Raw genomic sequence first — 27,197 nt, 5'->3', positions numbered from 1 at the left:
CAGTTCATGAGTTCAAGCTCCACATTGGACTCTGTGCTAACAGTGTGGAACTTGGAGCCTGCTTCAGATTCTGTGTCTCCCTCTCTCTCTGCCCCTCCCCCCCCCTCTCTCTAAGAAATAAATAAACATTAAAAAAATATTTTTACTTAAATACTAGTGGCTATCTGTTTAAAAAAGAAAGAAAGAAATCAGGCCAATGATTTCAGATCTTCTGACTTTTCAATGAAAGGCAAAAACCTGGAATTTTCTATAAAACTGCCCAATCTTCACATGTTGAGAAACACGTGTTTAAAACATTGTTCAGTCCAAACAACAAAATGGCTGGGGCTGCATCCAGCCCATGGCTGATTTGTGGTCTCTGTGCTGAGTCAGGTCTTTACATCATATGAATTCAGACCCTCATCCAACTACCCTACATCTTCCTAACCTTACACTTGGCTGCAGAGCCTGATCTCATAAATTCTTAAGCAAATCAATTATGCATAGCCATTATCCATCAAAAGCACTGCTTGGCATTTAAAGAAATAGTGAAACAATGGGTTCATCCAGTAACTTATCTACATTACATGAATGTACCCTCATCAACAGATGCTGAAATATTTCAATGTGTGAAGGAATTTTAATAAGGAACAACATTTTAGTAATGGCCTATATAACCTGTCTCAGAAATGGATAGAAAATACACATATTGTTCTTCCCCCATTAAAATTAATGGTTCTTTTTGTTTTCATCACATGTAGTCAAAAGCAACTTGGAGAGTTTTTATTACAAGTCCTGCCCTGCACAGTAGTTCTTATAATTCCAGGCACAAGCACAAAGAATATCAGACTTTCGTATCCCATGAGAAACCAGTGTACAAGGATTTGCCCACCTGAAATTCTTCTCCAAATAGAAAGCTAAGCTAGCAAGTTCATTATAATTCAATAATTTATTATCCGTAAGGTCATTAAACTCAACTACAATTTAACATGTAAACCTCTAGGGCATTGTGGCCCAGGAGAGAAAATGTTAAGGAAAGGCCAGGTAATTGAGCTTGGAGAACTAAAAGGTAAGAAGTAAAAAAATACAGTTGGTAGTATATGCCACATATACATATTAACAGTCTCAGAAAGACAGAGCATATTAGGTAGCATATAAAATATAGGTCTTGAAAATTTACACTTCCCATTAACTACTGGGATCTAAGAATATCGCAAAGTCAGAGAAAGCCTTATATGTCATTAAGTGTTTAGTCTCAAGGAAACATTCTAAACATTTTTGGAATCTAAAAATCTAAACAAAAAGATTTCAGGAAACCCACCAAAGCCCCTCAGGCAAAGAATGTAACCACAGCATTTGCACCCAGGCTACACTTGACTTGTGCACCTGAATGAAACAGAGCTTTGCCACCTGAAAACATCCTCCACTATTCACGGAGCAGACCACCATAAGTGAGGCCTGAGGGTGAAATTGTGACCACAGCAGCTGACAGTCTCTTCCCCCCCCCCCCCCCCCCCCCCCCGCCGAGAGAGAAAATTTCCATGAAACTATGAAGTGAGAAAATAAAGATCAATGTTATAAGAATGTATACAGCCAAACTTGCACTATTTAAGAGACTGTATATCTTCCCTACTTCAGGGGAATTAAAATATCCTTTCTTTTTTTTAAACTATGATAATAGTAGATAATAGCTTTTTAATTAACTTATTTGGTAAATATAAAAAGTTACAATACTACGTCTTTCCCCAGTTTTTAAAAATTTCATTCTCCGTGGAAAGGTCTGGAACTACTAATCTACCTGCTAACATTAATTATTAGTCTCAGTTAATCATATTAATCATAATCAATACGACAAATAGAAGATATTTAGAAATGAAAAGAAAATCAGAAGCCAAAGAGAAGGTGATCAAGCTGGGCCATCAGAACAAACAACTAACTACCAGTGAATATGCAATTCTGGAAACAGGAGAGAACTTTTTCAAAATTCTAAGTAGAATTCTCAATAAGATGTGAAGATATTGCATTGTGTTTGGTTATTTTGAGTAAACATCCACTTTTAAAAAGAGCACAAGGGCAGACATTTTAGTAATTTAAAAAATGACTGGCAAGATAGATAAATCAATAGAAGTAATGATTTTTCAGAAGCAGCATTGTTCCAAAACCCAGTCTGTGAGTCAGATCTTGAGAAATTCTTCCAGAAAAGAATTATGATCCTACAATTATGTACCAGTAGACTATTATTCTTGTGTGAAAGCAAACATTTGTTCAATAAAAGAATGAATTAATATAAGAAGAATGAATTAATTAAAGATACAAAGTATCACAAACCTATAACAATTGTGAACACTTGTAGCAAATGCTGTTTCTCCTCCCTCCTTCGGGACTGACTTTCAACTGCCTACACCTGAATTTTTCTTTTATTATTATTATTTTTTTTAATGCTTGCTTTCTCTGGTTACCAGAGCCCACGCTGATTGCAAATGAAGCAGGCTAGAAATTCTGGAGAATTAATGCTTACCACCCCTGAAGTAGGCTTCAACTAATACTGACAAGAGTGGGTGGATAAACATCCCAGCTCCCTCTCCAATTTGGCAATGATAACTCTGAAGTTAATTTTCTACACTAGCTCCTGGGAGTTCCCAGAGGCAGGAAGCTACAGTTGCTCACAATGCTAAATTGCTTGCTGACAGTTCCCTTAGTGACCTCCCTAACTTCTCTGTCTCAACTCCTCATTCTCTTACGTGTGCTGTCTAGAAACTGCTTGCCACTGGATCCAAGCCAAAATGACATTTCTGCTCCAAATAATTAGTCAACATTTATAAGAAGACTGTTATGAATACGTGAAAGATCACACGTATAACTAGAAATTGAAAACTCTCTCAGAACTTGATATGCCAAGCATACATAAAGTAACAAACCCGGGGACCTGAAAAAGCAATTGCAGGTTTGATGTAATGAATCATAAAGATGAGAACATTATCAAACATCTGGCTTTCCCATATAGCAACAGACTACCGGGATATCCCAAATTCAAAGAACAGACTAATTCTAAGTTCTTTAAATTGTTACAGAAAATAGAGGTTTTCACTGTTGATTTTATGAATCAGTAAAACTTTAACAAAAAACTAATTGACTTTGTATGCCTACCTGTGAGCTCGCATCCACCCACAGACTCAATAGCTACAAAAAAATCTCATTTGGGAGTATAACCAAAAAAAAAAAAAAAATCTAATTAAAATATTAGCAAATCAAATCCACCATTTGGGAGTATAACCAAAAAAAAAAAAAAAGAAATCTAATTAAAATATTAGCAAATCAAATCCACCATTAAATCAAAAGCATATTGCAACATGACCAAGTTGACTTTATTCTAGGAAAACAAAGATAACTCAACTTAGGAAATTCAATTCTGTAGTTCATTATATTGATAGGTCCATAGATTAAAACTATATTTTTATTTCTAAAAATGATTTTTAAAATTACACGATTTATCTATTCCTATATTATGCATAAAACTTTCTTTTTAAAAAAAATTTTTTTAACGTTTTATTTTTTTGAGACAGAGAGAGACAGAGCATGAACGGGGGAGGATCAGGGAGAAAGGGAGACACAGAATCTGAAACAGACTCCAGGCTCTGAGCTGTCCGCACAGAGCCCAACGCGGGGCTCGAACTCACAGACCGTGAGATCATGACCTGAGCCAAAGTCGGACGCTCAACCGACTGAGCCACCCAGGTGCCCCACATAAAATTTTCTTAACGTGATTCAGTCCAACAGAAAAAAAATTAGCATCATCATCCTTAGTAGTGAAAAAATTAAAAGCATTTCTATTAAAGTCAAAGATAACCAAGGATATTTGCTATCATTTCCATTATTTGACATTGCTCTGACGTTTCTAGTCAATACAATGAGACAAGAAAAAGAAGATGGGTACACATAGGCAAACAAGCAAGTTATCATGAATTGCAAATGATATACTTTTCTACCCAAAAAAAGGCCAGACTAAAAATTTTGAAATCCATAACAAAATTTAGTGACTATGTTACAAAATCAATACACAAAAATTAGTAAATCCCAAACATCGGCACTAATCATTTAGATGTTTGAATGCAATAGTTCTAGTCACAGTCCTATTGAAATATAAACTATACTATTTCTAGAAATAAACCTAAAAAGAACCACATAAAACCCCTGTGAAGAAAATTATAATACTTTACTGATACACATAAAAAGACTTTCTAAATAAAGTGGATTATATGCCAGATTCTTAGATGAGAGGACTCAATATTGTAAAGGTTTCAGTTTTCTCCAGTATAATCTATAAATTTAATGCGCTTTTAATTAAATTCCTAAAAAAACTAATAAAAATGAAATGGAGCATGGAATACACCAAAATTATGGTTAATTTCACGAAGAAGAGTAAATTTATGAGAATAAGAAATATTTGAAAGAGAAAAATTGGGAGACTGTTCTACAGGGCAAAATTGATTAAAAGCTACAATCATTAAAACAATTTGTCATCGGCATAGGAATAAATACATAAATGAAAAAGATGTAATAAGATTCAAATCCATAAATATATGAAAACTTTTTTATTATAAATGTGGCACTTCAAATCAGCAGGAAAAAGGATGAATAAGTAGAATAAATAATTTTGCACAGCTGGGTAAACACTTGGAAAAATATCAAGTCTCTGCCTCACACAAAATCCAGATGTATTAATATTTAAATTCTTTTTAACATAAAATTATTAGAGTCAAAGTATTACATTATTTTAATATTTAAGAAAAAAGATGAGATCTTTCTTAGGCATAAGAAACCCAAAACTATAAAGTTATGTACTATACATTAATTTAAAACCTTTTGAAGGCAAAAACATTATGAACAAAATTAAAAGCAGAAACACATCACAATGTGTACAGTATATAAGATTCTAATATTATGTACCTTAGTATTAGGTTATATTAACTCATAATATATAGTACCCTAGAGGAAAATAGGCAAAGATTAAACAAAACAATTTACAGAATAAAAAAAAGAAGAATGACCCAAGAATACTCAATGTGGAAAGGACAGTCTCTTCAATAAGTGGTATTGAGGAAACTGAATAACTACATGCAAAAGAATGAAACTGGATCCCTGTCCTACACCACTCACAAAAATTAACTCAAAATGGATTAAAGACTTAAACACAAGACCTGAAACCTTAAAACTCCTCGAGAAAACATACAGGGAAAGCTCTCTGACATTGGTTCTGGTGATGATATTTTTGGACATGACACCAAAAGCCTGAGAAACAAAAGAAAAAAAATAAACAATTGGGACTACATCAAACTAAAAAGCTTCAAAAGGTAGTCAATATCACTAATCAGGAAAATGCAAATCAAAACCACAATGAGCTATCCCCTCACACCTGCCATAATAGATATTATCAAAAAAAAAACAAGAAATAACAAATGTTGGTAAAGATGTAGAGAAAATGAAACCTTTGTACCCTCTGTCAGTGGAAATATAAATTGGTGCAGCCACTATGGAAAACAGTATGGCGGTATCTCAAAAAAAATTAAAAATAAAGCCGTCACATAATCCAGCAATTCTACTTCCTGAGATTTATCTGAAGAAAATACAAGATGAACTCTAAAAGGCATGTGTCCTCTCATTTTCACTGCAGCATTATTTAAAATAGCCAAGATCTGGAAACAACCTAAGTGTCCATCAATGGATGAATGGATAAACAAGTTGTGATATATATCTACACACAAAAACGATGGAATATTATTCAGACAAAAAGAAGGAAATTTTGCTGTTGTGACAACATGGATGCACCCTGAGAGCATCATGTTAAGTGAAATAAGTCAGACAAAGAAAGGAAACAAACACAGTATGATCTCACTTATAAATGGAATAAAAAAAATCTGAGCCATAGACACAGAGAACAGATTGGTGGTTGCCAAAGACAGGGGTTGGGGTGTAGGCAATCTGTAAAGGGGGTCAAAAGGTATAAACTTCCAGTTTTATAAAATAAATAACAGAAATGTAATGTACAGTATAGTGACTACAGTGAATAATGATGTATTGCACATTTGAAAGTTGCTAAGAGAGTAAATCTTTTTTGTTTTTTTCCATATTTATTTTGAGAGAGAGAGATCAGGGGAGGGGCAGAGAGAGAGGAAGGGAGGGAATCCCAATCAGGCTCAGTGCTGTCAGTGCAAGCCAAACGTGGGGCTTGACCTCACAAACAATGAGATTATGACCTGAGCCAAAATCAAGAGTCTGACGCTTAAATGACTGAGCCACTCAGGTGCCTCAAGAGAGTAAATCTTACAAGTTCTCATCACAAAAAAAGTTTTGTAACTACGTATGATGACCGGTATTACTAGACTTATTGTGATCATTTCACAATATGCACAAATATTGAATGTTATACAGAGCTCATATGTCATACATATGAAAGTAATGTTAATTATACCTCAATAAGAAAAAAAGAAATAAAAGACAATGTTTCTGCACAGCAAAAGAAAAAAATTAACATGATGAGAAAGTAACTTACAGAATGGGAGAAAATATTTGCAAACCATACATCCAATGAGGGGTTAACATTCAAAATATATAAAGAACTCCTACAACTAAATAACAAAAAAATCTGATTTAAAAATGGGAAAAATACTTGAATAGATATTTTTCCAAAGAAAACATACAAATAGCCAACAGGTACATGAAAAGATGCTCAACATCACTAATCATCAGGGAAATACAAATCAAAAACACAGTGAGATTATCACATCACACCTGTTAGAATCCTTTAAATAAATGTTCTGTGCCTAGCAGTGTAAAAATATTTTTATGTTCCAAACATATATTTACCTCCTCAAACACAATAGTTAGTAAAAACAGCACTGTCTGCTACATAAATGATGTTTACAGTCTTTAAAAATTCAGAGTTATATAATTATCCTTTAAATCAATCTCAGGTTTCATCTTAATAAGCTAATAAAGGGGATTTTTGTGAAAAAATATAAAAAATATCTATTTTAAACACTATATTTACAACAGGTTCTCCAAAAGCAGAAATGTTGAGTGGAATAGTTTTATCTGGAAGACATGGGATTCTGTGAATTCACTTTGTGTAATGAACAATTTAGCTCCATAAACAAACTCTTAGTTGATTATTTCTATTTAGTAAATTAATTTGTAGATGCAACCCCAGGTTAAAGAAACAATATTCCTAACACCTCAGTCTATTCAATAACCAAAGTGCCTATCTATCATTTTCATTAAGTAGTGGAAAAAGCAACTAATTTGATGGAAAAAAAAATCAGCTAACAGTTACTTGATTTTAAAAGCCAAGGGTTCTTGAGTAAGTTTCCACTGTCAAATTTCTCACATTGGTTAACTCTGTCTAATTGTCTCAGAATAAAATTGTTAGGAGCCATACGTTCTTTGGTTAGCAAGAAACCAATCTAAGATTTAGAAATAAAAACCCATCTCTTCCATGCACCGGGCTAATAATCTTTTAAATTCTCTATAGTGACAAAAAAAGAACAAAATATTTAAAAAATAAAACTTCCAATTTCACATATATCAGGTAGTTGACTTAACTTCAGAGTAGCCTGGGGAAAATTGCTTTGTCTGCCTCAGACTCAGTTTCCTCAGCAAGAAAGGGTATAAAATACTGGGCATTTTATTGCTGTCTCTATTTTTGCTAAATTAACAAGAGGGAACTAAATTAGAAACTGGGAGAAATTATGTCATCCTAAATAAAATATGTCCCTCTCAAGAGTTTTTTAAAAAGCAAAACTAGTTTTCTGCTCCAACATCACCATAACTCGATGGAAGAAAAGGAGAGAAGGTAAAATGGCTGGCTTAACCTGGTTCTCTCCTGGGGTTAACAACCCCTCTAGGATTTCAGTCAGTTACTTCTTTTAGGGATCTATTAATACACTACTGGCATAATACATACTGCATCTTGTTTTGGGTAACAAGTTTTCCATTGCCCTGATTACTACTCATAGTACATTGGTTTGTTTTGAATTTCTTGAATAACAGTACTGTATTCTCTGTTAACCTAGGTTCCCATTGGTTGTAGTACTTTATGTCCCAGTAAGCAATGTAATTTCAATTTTTTTCCCATTAATAAGAAATCACAGTCTGGAGAAATTCACTTGCTAATTTGCACTAATGAAGATAGGGAGCATTGAAAATTACATTTTGTAGATTAAAAGATATATAAAGAAACGTGATTAAAACTCAAAGATACTATTTCACTAAATGTACTTTTTCTTAGCTAAAATTGCTTACTTTGAGTTATCTACATAAATGTCCTTTGCCCTAACCATACCATGATAGTAAAATATCACCAAGTATTAATAACACTTTAAACCATTTAATCTTTTCTAAGCAATGATGTGAGACACTCTAATTTTAAAGTCTATGTATTTCTTTTCTCCAGCAGAGCAAGAACAGAAGGAAAAAGATCTAAATTCTACTTGTAAGGAAAGTTTCATTTTAAGTGAAGGTCATTAAATGCTACAATAAGGATAGGAAAAGGTCAAAATAGAACAAAGAGGTGTTTTAACTACAGACTAGACTTTCTATCTCCTGGAAGGATTCAGTTATGGTTCAAGGACCATCAATTCCTATAAATTTAACAAGTCTTTGTCTGGGGGCTCCTGGGTGGCTCAGTAGGTCCGATTTCAGCTCAGATCCTGATCTCACGGTTCATGGGTTTGAGTCCCACATCTGACTTTGCACTGGCAGCACAGAGTCTGCTTGGGAAGCTCTGTCTCCCTCTCTCTTTGCCCTTCCCTGCTCAAGTGCTCTCTCTCTCAAAAATAAACATTAAAAAAAGCTTTTTTAAATTCTTAGTCTGCGTTAACACATTAAAAGATGGGCCATTCTTACTTCTTCAATTTATAGGCAAGAGAACTGAGACAGAGGGATAAAATGATTACCTAAGACCATACCACTAATGTGATAATAACCAAAATTAGAATTCATAGATCAGACTGAAATTTTTCCACCTTGGAAAACACATTTTCACAGTGATAGCTGATAAACAATAAACTTGTGGTTTGGGGAACATGGGTTGGAGAGTTGATGAAAACTCACAATGCTATATCACTCTAGGAAATATTGAAGTTGCATTTCTGTTTTCACTCCTTTCTCTTTACATAAGCATTACTCCTATTGGTATTACTGTATGACCCTTTATTTTTCAGAGACCTCGTTCTATGCCAGTGGCACAGGTTGCTTGAATTTAGGGGTTTGTATTAAATAAAAATGACTTTGAATTCCAAATTTAAAGATATATGAAAGAAGTAGAAGTTTCAAATTTTTACTTCATCAAGTTTTAAAATTAACTTTTAGAGCTAAGTCAAAAGAGTTGATTTTGTCTCTAATTTGATGGATGGGTCCCTAGAAGAGTTAGCAATAAGATTCATCTAATCTAAATTTGAATTCATGCTGTTATTTGGAATAAAGAGAATTCAGACTGCTATCCAGGGATTCCTCTAATAAGGGCTTTTTAAATAAAATTCACAGCAATGAAAACAGGAAATAAAAAAATCTAAAAATATACATTTATTTTATGGCAAAACTTTACAAGGAGGAACAAAGTTATTTCAACATGTAAGACTAAAGTAATAACAACAAGATAAGAAAATAGTGCTTTCACTGAAACAGATGTGAGAAATTAACAAGAAAGCTTTGGGTCAAAGTTTTATGTATATATAAAGTTACATATGTATCATACTGTTAAAAACAAGACAACTAGCCCCCACTGGAGTACTTATGCTAAGTCCATGTCACCAAACCAAGACTTAACGTCATTATAGTTCCAGCTCTTCCATAAATGTAATCTTAAACTAGTCACTCAGGAATTGCCTGATCGGCATTAGTTAGCAAATCTGCCTGATAGATTTCTGCCATCCTCTGAAGGAGAGTAACCTTACAATAACCAACCTGACTAGTCACTCAGGAATTGCCTGATCGGCATTAGTTAGCAAATCTGCCTGATAGATTTCTGCCATCCTCTGAAGGAGAGTAACCTTACAATAACCAACCTGATATTTATGTAGTGTCACTTCCTTATTCCCACTTCCTTCTGCCTATAAAAATCTTTCATTTTTACAGCAACTCAGAGCTCCTTTCTATCTGCTAGATTGGATGCTGCTTGATTCAAATCAATTTTTGTTCGAAGAAACTCTTAAAATTTTTAATACCCTTAGTTTATCTTTTAACAGGTCTGGTGTCAGAAGAGGAAACCAAAGAAAACTCTGGCAGGTCCCCAGGAACAACAAGCAACCAGTTGTAGGTACCCGTCAAGCCCCTTGAGCTTGCTGCTTTCTCACTGTCTCTGGAGATCATGGGTAGGTCCCACTCAGACTCTAGCTCCACAGCTTTTGCATTATGAACATTCAGATTTTGAGCATTTCTTTTTGCAGACTAGGTCCAGAAACTGACTGGAGTCACACTGGGCCAATTTACAAGTCAGACTGCGTCCAAGGACAGAATGGTTCCAACTTGGAAACCACACTGGGTCTAGAGATGGACTTGGTCCAACTGGAAAACTAGACTGGACCTGGAGTCAGACTGGGCCCAACTTGGAAACCACACTGGGACCAATTTAGGCTGGACTGGGATCAGTGTGAGGCCTTAGATGAATAAAATTTTAAGGCTGAGCAAACAAGTTAACCTTACCAAAGACAATCTTGAATTACAGTGGCTACAGTAAAGAACTTTTAACCTAGGAGTGCCAGGGTGGCTCAGTCTGTTAAGCATCGGACTCTTGATTGCACCTCAGGTCATGATCTCATGTTTCATGAGTTCAAGCCCCAAGTCGGGCTCTGTGCTGGCAGCATGGAGCCTGCTTGGGATTCTGTCTCTCCTCTCTCTGCCCCTCCTCCACTTGCACTCCCTCTCTCTTTCCAAAAAAAAAAAAATTAATAATAATAACAAACGTGTTTTTTTAAAAAAAGAAATTTTAACCTAGATAAGCTTACCCATTTATGAGGTACCCTAGAGGAAAGGGAGTCTCAGCCAAAGACACACCATAAAATGTGAAGGGAAAATTCTTTTTCCTCCTCTACAGTTTCTGGTAATTAGGATGAGACTTGCTAGTACATCCCACATACTCCAGAGCCTACAGACAGGATCCTGAGAAAACTGGCAGAAGCAAATGGTGAGAATTCTTACCAAGTCAGTTCTCCCAGATTTTTGTCTATGGTGCCTGATTGAAAAAAGAAGGAAACATTTCACTTAGTCCCTTTCTTTCCAAATTCAGATTGGCAGGCTGTTGGAGGAGGTCCCTAAGAAACCTTGACTGCCGGTTGACCTGTGAGCTGTACCCAGACAATGAGAGGCCCCTCACCCCCACCCCCATCCTTGGAATGTATATCCTGCCCACTCTTCCCACATTCAGAAGTATTTTTAAGGATGCAGACTTGAAAAAGCAATGTGTTGTTGAGACCATCTAGATGGTGACATGACTGAAGCCGGGTAAGTCCTTCATAGACACTGTTAAGATTCTGGCAGGCAAGTGAAAAGATCTATTTGTCTTGCAGCCACCAAAGATAAACCTCCTATTTAAGTTCCCTAGCTCATTAAAACCTGTCACCTACCAATCTGGAGTGCCCTATCTCTCTCTTTGGTCTCCCTTCCTCTCCATTTATGGGGGCCCAGATTTCACCTGGGAAGTTCCCAAGGTTTTAAATCAACAATTGGCAAGCCAGCCAAAATACAAAGAAATGGGTCTTGGGAAAGAGATATCTGCGGGCATATCCCAAGTTGGCCATCAACATCCATGTAGTGAGGAGCAGGCTGTATGCTAGATGCTTATGGACCGCTGCGTGAGTAGGGGGCTACCCTGAAGATGCCAGCCAGTCTAATGAACTTGTTTCAGGCATTGTGTCAAAGGGAAATGAATGGTTGCCACAGTGGGCATTTTGGTGGCCAGAGATACCCAACTAAAGGCTGAAACTTGAGTTAGAAAGCTGGAGAGCTGAGGTGAGATGGGACAGGCGGATACCCACCGCTCTGCTAGCTTCAAAGCCGGCAGATGCATGGGAGAACAGGAAAGAAACCGGAGACCTTCCTGTATCATTTTGCAAAGCTAGCAAGGTACAAGCTGCCTTGAATTAAGGTCCAAGTACTATGACGAGGCCTGAATGGGACACTAAGAGATGGAATCCCTGGGGGAGGGAAGAGAGCACAGAAGGGGATGTTGTGATTGACAGCGAAACGGACAAAACATCCCTTGCCATCCAACCACTAACACAAAGGAAAGCTAAAGCACAGTAACAACAACCTCAGCCTGTAGGCCAGCCTCCAATTCAGAAAAAGTTCATGATGAGAGAATATACTCTTGCAAAGTTTGCTGATATAGCTGTTAAGCTCCAGAAAAAAGCCAGGAAAATTATTCGGGCATGGTTGGCATGGCTATTGGATATGGGGGGTGGGGGTTGATGGCATTCCTCCTACTGGGCAGGAAGGAGAAAAAATGGGCAATATCACCACACACCCTGCCCTCTGGTAGCAACCTCATGGCATTCACTCAGGGGGTTCAAGTTATTCACCCTTTTGGATTATTCTAGCCTGCAGGGGGGTTTGTCTCCACATAGGGGACCTCCCTGAACACATGGTACTCTGAAAATCTATGGAGAAAGTAGAGTAATTCTTAGAAAGTCAAGAATGAGAAAGGCCATCTATAACCCTGACTTTGAAGGCATTATTCCAGCCACATTTACTTTATTGATACTCCAGTCTGCCCCTAGCACCTAGTATGGGATGCTGATATCCATGCTGAGCCCAGCCTTGTCAGTGGAACAAGACATTTATGATATTGGACAACCCATTGCTGATCTGGGAGAACCTGACAATTTCCAGGAATGAGTATAGGCTGTGGAAAAGACCCAAGACAGAGAGAGGGAGCTTGAATAATCAAAAGGCTATCCCAATTCTAGACCCTGTAAAGGGTCTGGTCAACTCTTAAAAAATGTTAATGCCTTAATTTATATTCTAATAGTTCACACCCATGTGTATGCATGTATATTTATGAATATACATATATAGGTAGATTTTATGTGGACATATATTTTTGAATATATATATATGTATATATATATATATACATATACATATATATACATACTATATATATATATATAGTTCATGTGTATATACAGATTAAATAGGTAGATAAACCCTGTTCATTCTAATTCTCTTCATGTGTCAATCCTGTCTCACTGAATCCTAAATTTTATATTATTAAGACCCTCATTAACCAACAAAATTCAAACCAGGCTATGACTTCTGGTCACTCAATCTCTGCCTGCATAAAACATTACTAATAACTATATAAGGTTCATTGTTTGGATATAAAGGAATATTGAAAAATCTAGTCTTCTAATTATTAACAAGAATCCTCCAGCAATATTTCTCAGCACATAAAAAGAAACCTATTTCAGTTGTTTTGCAAGAGCTCTAATTTCGCAATTTTTGATAAATGCAAAAGGAAATAATTCTTCACTATTTACACTTCACACCCACTAATGTTAATGAAAATGCCAAATTTGTCTTTAGCATTGCCGGAGCCCTCAAAGTGGCTAGCTGAAAATATGTGTAGGTGATGACATAGTAAATTAATCTCTTGGTAGTAATTCCACAGCTGAATAATAAATTTGCACTAGCACATTCTAATTATACTAAATAGTTTCCTTATCATCCCCCATGGCAATACAAACCTAGTTCAAGTTCACGGGGGTCAAGTGATGAACTAGTTAACCTTTTCAGGCTCTGTACTTTAGTTACTGGTTTTTTCCATGCAACACTTTATTGAGATGCCAGTTATATAATGCGTTTGTTTTTGAATCACATGTAATTGACCCATCTCCATAATAGAAGCATTTGGAATTACACAGTTCAGAATTTCTAGTATTCATTTCAGAGCTGTTACTCCTTGTTAAAGATCCCTCTAGCTCCAATGTGTTAGTTACTAAAATGACTATTTTCTCAAGGGATAATTACGACCTCTTGGATACTGACAAGTACATTAATGGAATTATGTTATGTACATGTAAACAAAACTTTATATTTCATTAATTGAGATCCAAATGTTCTTAACTCAAAATACTTTTGTTTTAAGTTAATAAACACATTTATTTTACATAAAAGTCAATGCCTTCTTTCGTCCTGGGGATTATCTAATACATACAAAATTTATTTGGGCTAAATATTAGAAATATTTTTATTATGACCAGTCAGTAAGCTGAACACAATGTAAACATGATGGCATAGCCCATTCTCGAGTTCTAAAAAATTAGTCAAATATATGTATTCTATGTTTATGATGAATGTTCTTCCCTTTCCATCTCCCTCTCACCCCACCCCAACCCTCCCTCTGCTATTCTTATAGGGACTGTGAAGATAAGAGAACTTCTTATGGAAGGATCATGGGATAGATATTCAAGTAGTGGTGCTTCAATGCCACAATCCCTTTCATTGGGTAAGAATCTCCAAGTGCTAGTTTCAGAATGTCATAGAATTTTAGAATTGGAGGTGACCTTAAATACCAGTTAGTTCAACCCCTTTTTTGGTTCTTGCATTTCATATTCAATGGTCCATGATACAGAATATCTACCTACAAAGATTTCATTTCTGGAGAGTCTTCACTTTTAATCTTATTCTCAAACTTTAAAAAATCCCAATTTTCCAACCATTTGGCCTTCTAAGATAAATTTTAAATAGAAGGCAAGAAGACAGGCAGGTAGTGTAGGTCATTTTAAGTGCTGAAGAAGCCAACAACCCAGAAATGTCAATGAAAGCAGGAAAAAAAAACAAACAAGAAAAGATCTCTCTCTACCAAAGGATCAATAAGGGACTGCCTAGAAAAAACAGTAAATTTTTAGGGGTGCCTGGGTCACCCGACTTTGGCTCAGGTCACGATCTTGCAATTCTTGAGTTTTAGCTCACGTTGGGCTCTGTGCTGACAGCTCGGAGCCTGGAACCTGCTTTGGATTCTGTATCTCCATCTCTCTCTGCCACTCCCCACTCTCTGCCACTTGTGCTCTGTTTCTCTTTCTCTCTCTCAAAAATAAATAAACTTAAAAAAAAAAAAACAAAAGAAAAGCATTAAACTTTAGAAAATAACCACCATATTGCAACCAAACATCACAGAGAATGACCACACACACCCTTTGCCAGGAAAGGCTAGGTAAGATGACTTTCATGCTCTCCTGTCTATAATAAGGTACCCCCTGATTTGGGTGATGCTCAAGAGGGTAGTTAGAGTGGAGAGAGAACTTGCATTCCTGCATGGCAGTGACCAGCACTCCCCATATTGGCAGTGGCAGCCACATATGTTTACAGGTGTAGAAGGGAGCTTGAATTCACACTCATACCCAGCAAGAAGGAGGCACTTCAGCTGTATCCCAGGCTGTCCGTGGATGCTGAATAGAGAATATGAATTTCCACCCTCATATGCTAGCAATTAGACTACACCTCACTTTGTCTACAGGCACATTGTCAGAAGAGGCTTACCACATCATAAGATTTATAGCCTCATTACAAAATGCTCAAGATCTTTAGAATACAGCTGAAAATCCCTCATCATACCAAGAACCAAAAAAATATCAAAATGAATGAGAAAAGACAACTAACAGGCACCAACACAGAGATGACCCAGATGGTAGGATTATCTGACAAGGATTTTAAAGCAGCCACATAAAAATGTTCAAATGGCAATAACATACTGTTTAGGTGGAAAAATAGAAAGTATTGGTGGGGCACCTGGGTGGCTCAGTCGGTTGAGTGTCCGACTTCAGCGCAGGTCATGATCTCACTGTTCATGAGTTCAAGCCCCGCGTTGGGCTCTGTGCTGACAGCTCAGGGCCTGGAGCCTGCTTCAGATTCTGTGTCTCCCTCTCTCTCTGCTCCTCCCCTGTTCACACTCTGTCTCTCTCTCAAAAATAAACAAAGAATAAAATTTTTTTTTAAAAAAAGAAAGTATTGGTAAATATATAGGAGGTATAAAACAGAATTAAACAAAATTTTAAAATTAAAACTAATCATTAATGTTTTTAATTCAGTAATAGGTACAATAGCAGAATGGAGAGGACAGAGGAAAGAATCCATGAACTTGGGGATTGGGGGGAAATTTACCTGAATTGAAAAACAGGTGGAAAATAGACTGAAAAAGTCAAATAGAGCTTTGAGGTCCTGTGAGACTATAACAAAAGACACTATAACAAAACATAATATTTATGCCATTGGAGACCTAGAAAGATAGGAGAAAGAGGTCAGGCCTGGGAAAGTAATTTAAAAATGTCCTAAAATACCCAAATTTTGTAAAAAATATAAAACCTACAGATTCAAGAAGCTAAACAAAACAACAAACTAAATAAACCCAAATTAATCCATGCCAAGACATAGTATACTCAAATTTGTGACAACTACAGACCAAGAAAAAAATTAAAAACAGTCCAACAACACCTTAACTGTAGTGGAAAAACTATTGAAATAAGAGCTCATTTCTCATCAGAAACCATAGAAGCCAAAGGAAGTAGAAAAAACATCTTTCAAGCACTGAAAGAAAAGAACTATCAATTCTAGATTCTATGTCCAGTGAAATATTTTTTTTCTTTTTGTTATTTCTTGATCATATAAAAAATACAATTTTATTTTTTTTATTTTTTTCCAATATATGAAATTTATTGTCAAATTGGTTTCCATACAACACCCAGTGCTCATCCCAAAAGGTGCCCTCCTCAATACCCATCCCCCACCCTCCCCTCCCTCCCACCCCCCATCAACCCTCAGTTTGTTCTCAGTTTTTAACAGTCTCTTACGCTTTGGCTCTCTCCCACTCTAACCTCTTTTTTTTTTTTTTTCCTTCCCCTCCCCCATGGGTTTCTGTTAAGTTTCTCAGGATCCACATAAGGTGAAACCATATGGTATCTGTCTTTCTCTGTATGGCTTATTTCACTTAGCATCACACTCTCCAGTTCCATCCACGTTGCTACAAAAGGCCATATTTCATTCTTTCTCATTGCCACGTAGTACTCCATTGTGTATATAAACCACAATTTCTTTTTCCATTCATCAGTTGATGGACATTTAGGCTCTTTCCACAATTTGGCTATTGTTGAGAGTGCTGCTATAAACATTGGGGTACAAGTGCCCCTATGCATCAGTACTCCTGTATCCCTTGGGTAAATTCCTAGCAGTGATTTTGCTGGGTCATAGGGTAGGTCTATTTTTAATTTTCTGAGGAAACTCCACACTGATCAGTGAAATATTTTTTAAAAATGAAGATGACATTCTCAAATGAAGGAAAACTAAGAAAATTTGTCACCTACAGACATACTCTAAAAGAAGAGCTAAATGAAGTTTTTGAAACATAAAGGGAAGGAAAGAAGGAAACGTGGAACATCAGAAAAGAAGATAGAACAATGGCAAAAGTAAAATTGTGAATATACAATGAACTTTTCTCCATTTGAGTTTTCTGAATTGTGTTTGACAGTTAAAGCAAGACAGTTAACATTGTTTTAAGAATTACTAATTGAGGAACGCCTGCGTGGCCCAGTTGATTGAATGTCTGACTCTTGATTTGCTCTTAGGTCATGATCCTAAGGTCATGGGATCAAGCTCTGCAACAGGCTCTGTGCTGAGCATGGAGCCTGCTTAAGATTCTCTCTCTCCCCTGCTACCTTCTGCCACTCCCTCCCCCTCTTTGTGCATGCCCTAAAATGATTACAAAAAAAAAAACTAAAAAAAATTACTAACTGAACTGAACATGTATATTTATTGAAAACCTGCACACACAAAAATCCGGTTTTTTTAAAAAAATTCAAATTTAGGAAACAGCTTAACTTGAAAAACCTAAAATGTTGAAGTAAGAGGACTCTGACACGAGTAAAGTATGACATTTTACTTCAGTTGAGTCACAAATATTTAGAAAAGGAGTAAAGAACTAAACTTTAGCCATGGACAGTGTGGAGAAAATTTAGGGTTCAGAGGATGCTGAAAAATGGCAAGTGGCTGAGCTGAGCAGGACTGAAAAAGATACATAGGCTATACACCTGGCTCTGCAACTATTAACAGTAACCTGAGATTCAGTTTCCTGAACTCTGAAAGAGCTGTGCCCACCAATTTCAAAGATCCCTTCAAATTCTATGATTCTTAGTTTCATCCCCCCACAGAACTCAAAATGTCACATAGTAAAATAAGCTCCTGATTTTGTGAGTGTATAGGTACACAGTGGGGTTGGGAAGGTGAGGTCCAGTTAAAACCTACAAAAGTTTACTAATAAACTACTGATGAATTACAATAGCAAGTGAAACTGACTCCCTCTCTCTCTAAAGGCTCCATCCTAGTATCAGATCACCAATCAAGATTTAGTCTCTAGCTGCTGTGTGTTGGACAGAGTAGGCTTTTACTGGCTCTCAAGAGCCAACACTTAAATGTTGAGGAATCTTGAAAGGTAATGGTTAAACCAGTGGTAGCACGAAATTGGCTATAGTGGGAGTGGGAAATTGGCTACGTTACAGAAATGGACAAACAATATAAAACAGATCATTTTATCCATAGAGCAGCTTACCAGCCCACCACAAAACAGCAATTCTCATTCCATAGGTTTCAGATTTATTCATATTCTAGCCCCTGCATATGTTTCTGGCTTCATCTTTTACCATCAACATCTCTCCACTCGCCCACGTTAAACCCTCTAAAGGTAATACTTAAAATGTGCCGGGCTGCAAGCACTCTATGCTCTCTCTCACCTCTATGCTTTTCTACATATTGTTCCTTCTGCCTAGAACACCCTCTACCATCACCAACACCACCATCCCCTTACATCCAGCACCATCACTAGGCCCCTTGTATTTACCTTCAATTCTACTCTTGCTTAGAAAACTCTTTCTTACGTTTATATACTGTCTCCTCCAGGAATCTTTTTCTGCCTCAGCTGACTGAATTGGGTACCCTCTGCATCCTCTCATAGTACTTAACATTATCTTTTCATAATATATATTACATTGTGTTGAGATTCCTTGTTTACTTTTCTGTGTCTCTAACTTAAGAATAAAACCCTTGAAAATAGAGAGCTTCTGATTTAGCACTGCCTCCTCAGCTTCTACAGTGGAAGGCACATAATGATTGTCGAAAAATTGCTGTTGAATAAAACCTTTATTAACAAATTCCAGACCAGTATTTGCTTCTCAGCTTCATTATCTTCCAGGGAAAACACATTTCCAATTATATGAATGGGATAGATTACAAAATAGGATTTGCTTTATGGAAAATCATTTCTATTTTTTGAGGGGGGAGGGGCAGAGAGAGAGAGAGAGAGAGAGAGAGAGAGAGAATCCCAAGCAGGCTCTGCACGGTCAGCAGCATGGAGACCGATGTAAGACTCAATCTCATGAATCATGAGATCATTACCTGAGCCAAAATCAAGAGTCTGCCACTTAATCAACTGAGCCACCCAGGCACCTCTATGGAAAAATCATTTTAAATTCAACTTCATTAGCATAAATATATTTCATAAAGAGAAGAAAGGCTGTTTAACTACATATGTTTTCATACATATACATGGATATATATACTTAGTGCCTACTTCTAGACAAGGTTCTGTCTACTCATCTTCAAATAATTTTTTCAACAATGCTCATCATATTAACGTTATGACTGTTGGTGCTTTAGTTAATTTGCATTTTCATGGCACCAAACACCATAGTGCTGAGAGTAGTATCTCTAAGTACATTCTAATTGCTTCTTATCTACCTATCAAGATATTTGTTTAACTGATCATCACTGCTCTCCCTGGGCACATACATAATGTTTTAGGGGGAAAAAATTGTAACAGCATTTTCCTAGAGGAAATTAAGAGTATAGTGTAAAATCTCTCAGTCTGATTTAGCTCTTACTATACCAAAGCTCTATTATTCCAAGAAACAAACAAGAATTCAATTTTTAAATTTCCCCCCCGCCCGCTAGAGAACATTCTTAATGTTCTGTTTCCAGTAGATACACTCACAAAGGCACTAGAATAAAATTTGTTTTGTGTAAGGTGGATCCTTTTTGTTTCCTTTTGTTTTGTTTCATTACCAATTCTCTTTTTTTACTCTCATTTTTGTGGAGACTTAAAATACTCTTTTTTTTTAATCTTCCATGAGAGCATTTTTCCCCAGGAGATTTCTTGATTTCGTGTCATGGTTAATTGGAAGGGGATATCCTCAAAGTCACTAAGACTGCGCTCAGCTTTAATAATCACAAAGTACCTCAGAAATATAAAGAGCTCTTATCATGATCAATTGCTCTCACCTTCATGGTTTGCTTCATGCTGGCATTGTTTGCAATGCAAAAGTCAAAATGTCATTTAAAACAGCACCTCTAGTTAATGAATTGTGACTCATGGATGGAAATTAACAATAACAATCTAATAATCATGCACCAATAAAATTGCCATGGAGTTTTGCTATCATAAAGGACATGGGAATGGTTTCTCCAGTCAGTTGTAATGGATTGGGATTAATGCATCTTAAGATAAGAATCTTGAATATAACTGAGCACTTTAATATGTTAACCTTAATAGATGTTTATTATAACTGCATTAATTGCTAACTACTTGATCTAGCCAGTACCCTCCCAGGCTCTTTACCAATGGCTCCTTTTGAAATCTCACAATACCATACGTAGAATAGATATCATCATTTTTACATATTTTAGAACTACTCTTAACCAAGGTCACAAAATTAACCAGTAGCAAAATCAGGTTTTAAACTAGTCTTCCAACCACAAAGCCTATGCTTTTCCTATTATCCTATAGTTCCTAATAAGAAATATGTTATCACTTAGTGAATAGTAAAATAATAGTAAAAAGAGGTTGACTTTTTTTTAACTCACCATACACTGGAGAAAAAGAAAAAGTTGTCAGATGGGATAATAAAGCAAAACCCAAGAACATGCTGGCTAGAAGAACCATTCCTTAGATTCAAAAACTACAGATAGGTTGAAAGTTAATGTATAGAAAACACATATATAATATGCAACAGTAACCGTAAGAGTGGAGTGACATATTAACATAAAATTGATTTGAAAATAAGAAATATTATGAGATGAAGAAGGAAATTTTATAATGATAAAATCATCAACATATCAGTAATACATGACAATCATAAGATTACACATAAAAACAGATTGTCTAAATATATAAAGCAAAATCTGACAAAGTTAAAAGGAAAAAGAGATAACTGAATCATAGTTGACTATGTCAACAACCTACTCTCAATAATTGAAGGAACATCTACATAGAAATTCAACCAATATATAGAATATATGAACAACAATATCTACCAATTTGACCGAACTTATAATGTTAAAGCAGACCATTCAATGAGTGTGAAATACACATTTTTTTCAAATGTATATGAAATATTATTTAGGAAAGTTCATCTGATGGGCCATAAAACAAGTCTCAATAGATGTAAAAAACTGAATTTATGTAATATATATTTTATGTCCATAATAGATTTAAATTAGGTATCAAAAACAGAAAGAAACAAAATAAAGCTGACAATATTTGTAAATTAAACAATGCACTTCTAAATAATGCATGGCATAAAAGTATCAAAGATGGAATCTTAAAATATTTTGAATTGAATGAAAACAAAAGCACAACATATCAAAACCTTTGGGATGCACCTAAAGCAGTATTTAGAGGGATATCTATAGCTGCAAACACCAACACCTAATTAGAAAAAAAAATCTCAAGATAAACTTCTACCATAACAACTGGAAAAAGAAAATTAAACTCAAAGCAGGCAGGAAGAAAATCATAAAGATTAAATCAGGAACAAATGAACTAGAAAATGAAAACCAATAGAGAAATATCAATGAATTCCAAAGTTGGTCCCTTGAAAATATCAACTAAATTGGCCAACACTTACCTAGAGTAATCTAGAAAATAAGGAAGAAAATGCACATTGCCAAAAACAAAGAATGAAAAGGGAACATTACTAGCATTCCTACCTAAATTAAAAGCATTCTAATAAGATATTATGAACAATTTTATGCCAAGAAATTAAACAACTTAGATGAAATAGCTAAATTCCTAGAAAGACACAAATCACAAAAGACATTATCAAGAAAGAGTCGAAAATATGAATAAACCTATAGTAAGGTAATGAAGTTGAATTAGTAATGAAAAATATTCCCAAAATAAAATTTCAGTCTTAAAGGCTTTATAGGTGAACTCTAGAAAATATTTACTTATTTTTACTTTTTTAGGTTTATTTATTTTGAGAGAGAGAGCAAGCACACCAGCAGGGGAATGGCAGAAAGAGAGAAAGAGAGAGAGAGAGAGAGAGAGAGAGAGAGAGAGAGAGAGAGAGAGAGAGAATTCCAAGCAGGCTCTATGCTGTCACTAACCATGACATCTTACTGAATGTGAGATCATGATCTGAGCCGAAATTTACAGTCCAACGCTTAACCAGTTGAGCCACCCAGGTGTCCCTCTTTCAAATATATAAATAAAAAATAATACCAATCCTTTACAAACCCTTTCAAAACAGAGGAGAGAATACTTCCCCAATCATCCTATAAGGCTAGAAGTACTCTGATACCTAAAGCAAATAAAGACATCATAAAAAAAGAAAACTACAGGGGTGCCTGGGTGGCTCAGTCGGTTGAGCACACAACTCTTGATTAGGCTTGGTTAGACTCATGATCATGCTCAGATCATAATCTCACAGTTCGGGGAATCGAGGCCCACATCAGGCTCCACACTGCTGACAGTGTGGAGTCTGTTTAGGATTCTCTCTTTCCCTCTCTCTCTCTCTCTCTGCCCCTCCCCTGCTCAAACTTTCTCTCTCTCTCAAAATAAATAAATAAACTTAAAAAAAAGAAAACAACAGACCGATATTGTTCATGAATATAGATGCAAAAATATTCAAAAAAATATAAAACATTAATTTTTTTAATTAACAAAATATTAGCAAACTGAATTGAACAATATAGTAAAAGATTATACAACATGACCAAGCTGATTTGACCCTCAGAATGTAAGGTTGATTTAACATTCAAAAAAAAATCAATTAACATAAATACCATATTAATAGAAGACTAAGAACCATATTTGTGGTTTGTGTGTTTATATGGGTCATCCTGATTGATGATCCAATTCATGATTTTTTCCCTTATAATTTTTTTTTATTGCAGTATAGTTTACACACAAGTTTACATTAGTTTCAGGTGGACAACATGGTGATTCCATAGCTTTATATATTATGCTCTGCTCACAATAAATGTAACTACCATCTGTCACTACATAATACTGTTACAATACTATTGACCATATTCCCTATGCTGTACCTTTCATGCCTATGACTTGTTCATTCCATAACTGGAAGATTGCACCTGCCACTCCCCATTTTGCTCTTCCTCCTCCCCTCTGATAATCATCAGTTTGTTCTCCATATTTATGGATCTGTTCCTGATTTTTTTGTTTGCTTCTTAATTTGCTTTTTTTAGATCCCACATACAAGTGAAATCAAATGATATATATGTCTTTCTCTGTCTAACTTATTTCATTTAGCATTATATTTCTAGGTCCATCCATGTTGTAGCATGGCAAGATCTCTTTCATATGGCTAAGTAATATTCTGTCAAACACCCACACACCCACACACACCACATCTTCTTTATCCAATACCAATTCATGATTTTAAAAACTCATCATATAAGGAATAGAAATTAACTTTAACTGATAAGAGATATCTGTGAAAAAAATCTATAGCTGATGTCATACTTGACGGAGAAATACTGAATGCTTTTCCCCGAAGAAAAGGAACAAGGCATAAACGAATGCCATCACCAGATGCATTCAAATTGTTCTGGAGATTCTAAGGAGTGTAATGAGAGGGGAAGGCAAAGGTAAGGAGGAGTGGGAGAAGGAAGGGGAAAGGAGAGGGAAAAAGGGAGGAGATAGAGGAGGAGGAGAAGAAGGGGGAGGGGGCGAATGAGGAAGAACTGGAGGAGGAGGGAAGCACATATGCAAATACCCTAGAGAAAAAAAGACTCCCAAAGAACTAAAAATGATTTGGTACAGATGGGGCACACAATATAATAGAGCAAGTATACTGGAAATAAACTTATTCTAGAAGAAAGTCAGACATCAGACATTGTTAATGACTTTGAAATTCTTGAACAGTACATACTCATTTCATTGATTAACTAGTTATCCATTTTCAATTTCCTAGGACATCTGTTAAATTAATTGCATGTATTGAGAACTTTCCACCTTGCCTACTTTTAAATGCTACAAAGGTCTATTGGAGAAAAAAGTACAATTATAAATTCAAAGATATTAACATATAATAGCTTTCTTCTAGTCAGGTATTAATTCAGATTAAAATCAAGATGTGATAAATTTCCTGCCTGTTAGTAGCCAAATATAGTTTCTGAATATAGTTCCTTTTATCTGGGCCTTTTAAACCACTTTATAAATAACTGCTTAATCCAGTTGAGAGGCCAGGCAGGGAAGATACAGAACAGTAAGCTACTCAAAGTTACTTTACAGACAGAAGCATTATCTCTTGGTGAGAGACCAGTAAAGAGCAACCCAGCAAGAGCTATACCTGTGGGGAACTGCCCCAACAGAAAAATACTGAAGAAAGGAAAAGGCAAATTTCCCTTTCATCAAAAGAGTAACATAAGCAAAGATGTACTCCAAATACATAGATTTTTGTGGCTGGGGAGCTGAGTGTTACAGGAATGGAATTGGAAATAAGGCTCAAAGTATACCGTATAGGTGTTTAGATTCTAGGCTGAGGGATTTAAGTTCTATGTTTCATGTAAATAGGTACACACTAAAATTGTCTGAAAGAAGTTAATAAATTTCATCGAGTTTGAAATACCATTGATTTAAGACACCCGATTATCAGGTCTCAGCTTCCCAATTGTGGGATACTAGCAGACTAACAGAGATATTAATTAGCAGAGATATTAAAATGTGAAAAAATATTGAGTTTAGAATTGGTGAAAGTTATCAACAGCAGAAGGCTGAAGACTTTAGATATCTAAAGAAAAACAAAAAACTTGATAAAATCTGTCTCCCGTGTTTTATATGTCTTTCTTTCAATAAATCAAGGGATTCTGTGTCCGAAGAAATGAAAATACTGTTAATGTAAATGAAAATATTTGTGACAATATTTACTAGTGTTTGTAGCTCAAAAGGTTAAATCATGAGTTTAATGAAGCCACAGACTTTAGAATTATCCTAAGTAGACCAGTTAATCACTAAGAAAATCAGTTCTGCTGAAGGTCACAGCCAATACTCCTTACTAGATATCTATTTTGCAAAGGCACACTATTCACAAAAACAACAGGCCAAGCAGAATCACAAAATTATAGGAGGGAAGAGTTGGGAGAGATGACAGGAGTTATAAAGTCAAAAAACCCCAGTACAAGTATTCCCTCAACAACCCTTTTCACAGCCTGCCATTCAGCCTTGACCTCCACATTCTTTCCTGCTAAACTGTAACACCCCATCAAGACAGATACTCTGTCTTCTTCACCATTGTAGCATGATGAATCATATATTGAGATCAATAAATATGTCTGAACAGGGGTGCCTGGGTGGCTCAGTTGGTTAAGCATCTGACTTTGCCTCAGGTCATCATCTCACAGTTTGTGAGTTCAAGCCCTGTGTCAGGCTCTGTACTAACAGTTCAGAGCCTGAAGCCTCCTTCAGATTGTGTGTCTCCCTCTTTCTCTGCCCCTCCCCCACTCAAACTCTGTCTCTCTCTTTCTCTCTCTCTCAAAACTAAACATTAAAAATTTTTTCTTTTAAATAAATATGTCTGAACGAGTAAGTGCTCTTGTGGGGGAATTGTACAACTCATGCAGTGCCCATCTTTATGGAAGAGCTCAACTCAAAAGAGAAGTCTGTTGAAACTGCATGAAAAGCCACCTCTGGTGCCTTTTGGTAAAGTCTGTCCCCTCTTCCTTATGTAAGACTTGTAAATACAGGCAATTTCGTCTCCAAGCCAAACTTTGCCATTTCATTCCACAGTTTGCCACATATCATTGTTTCCAAGACTTTCTACTGTCCCCTATGTGAGCTACATTTGGTCACTTATTTTTCTAGAACCTGGGGCACCCAGAATGAAATATAATTCTTTCCCATTGTTGCCTACCTGATCCAAAGTACAGAATTTTCTGTGACTAAATCTATGCAAATCCTCCAATCCTTAGGAAAATCATATCAAATAGCAAGATGATTCTGAGAAGGTATCTTTCAGAGAACATAAGTAGGTAAAACCATGAGCACTCCCCTAGAAGGCTTAATTCGTTTATTAAGGACACTTGTAGGAGGGGCTGGAATGCAAAGAAAGAGCGATGCACTATATTCCCCCTTGCAACTAGAGCCACACTAAAAGATTTCTGGGAGTTTTCTTTTCTGAATGGAAGCTAAATAAGCATTCATTAAACCTGGGAGGTTCTGAGTCTTCTAATCTGCATAGTGAATTGGATATGCAGTAGCCTGAATATGAATGGAGATGAGGTAATTCAGTAACATGAAATGGGAAATGCAGTTTAATTACCCTGGAGAATTTTTTTTGCAAATAAATTGCTTCTACTTTTATGACAATACTGGATCACGAACCCATTCACCTTAATGTTGGGCAATGAGGACTATAAAGCAAGTCATAAAAATGCTTTGTTAGCAATGCTGTTTTTAGAAACTCCAATCTTACAAAAAAAATCTTTCTCGCTACTAAAATCATTTGTAATTCAAAAATCCTAGAAATGAAAGGATTCCCATGCATTTTAGAAGATCCTTCCTACCTCACTCAATTAAGGAGCCAAAGAATTTGGAAACAGTAGTGGAAAGTACTTCTCAAGTTACTTCAAATCTATATAGAACATACACTTCTTAACTGGAAACATAAAATCTAATTTAATCAAGAAATGGCTGAAAATAGTCTGGAAAAGATATTCTTTGAAGGTGAGAGTCTGGGACAATAGATCAATAATAGTCCAAAGGAAAAATATTGTCTATGGGATTATATTTCTGCCACTAAAAAAATTCTATATATAAAGACAGAGCACACCTGCATGCAAGAGGAGTTTTTATCCCTTAGAAAAACAGAAGGTAAATTTTAAAAATAGTGAATGCAAATTAAGGGAAATAATACCTTTTTTTTTTTTTTACCCATTAGACT

This window comes from Panthera pardus, unplaced genomic scaffold (assembly GCF_024362965.1).
Source record: "Panthera pardus isolate Hobbes unplaced genomic scaffold, ASM2436296v1 HiC_scaffold_7, whole genome shotgun sequence".
In the NCBI taxonomy this organism is placed as follows: domain Eukaryota; kingdom Metazoa; phylum Chordata; class Mammalia; order Carnivora; family Felidae; genus Panthera; species Panthera pardus.
The sequence above is the reverse complement of the archived record's forward strand: the minus strand, read 5'-3'. Positions refer to the sequence as shown.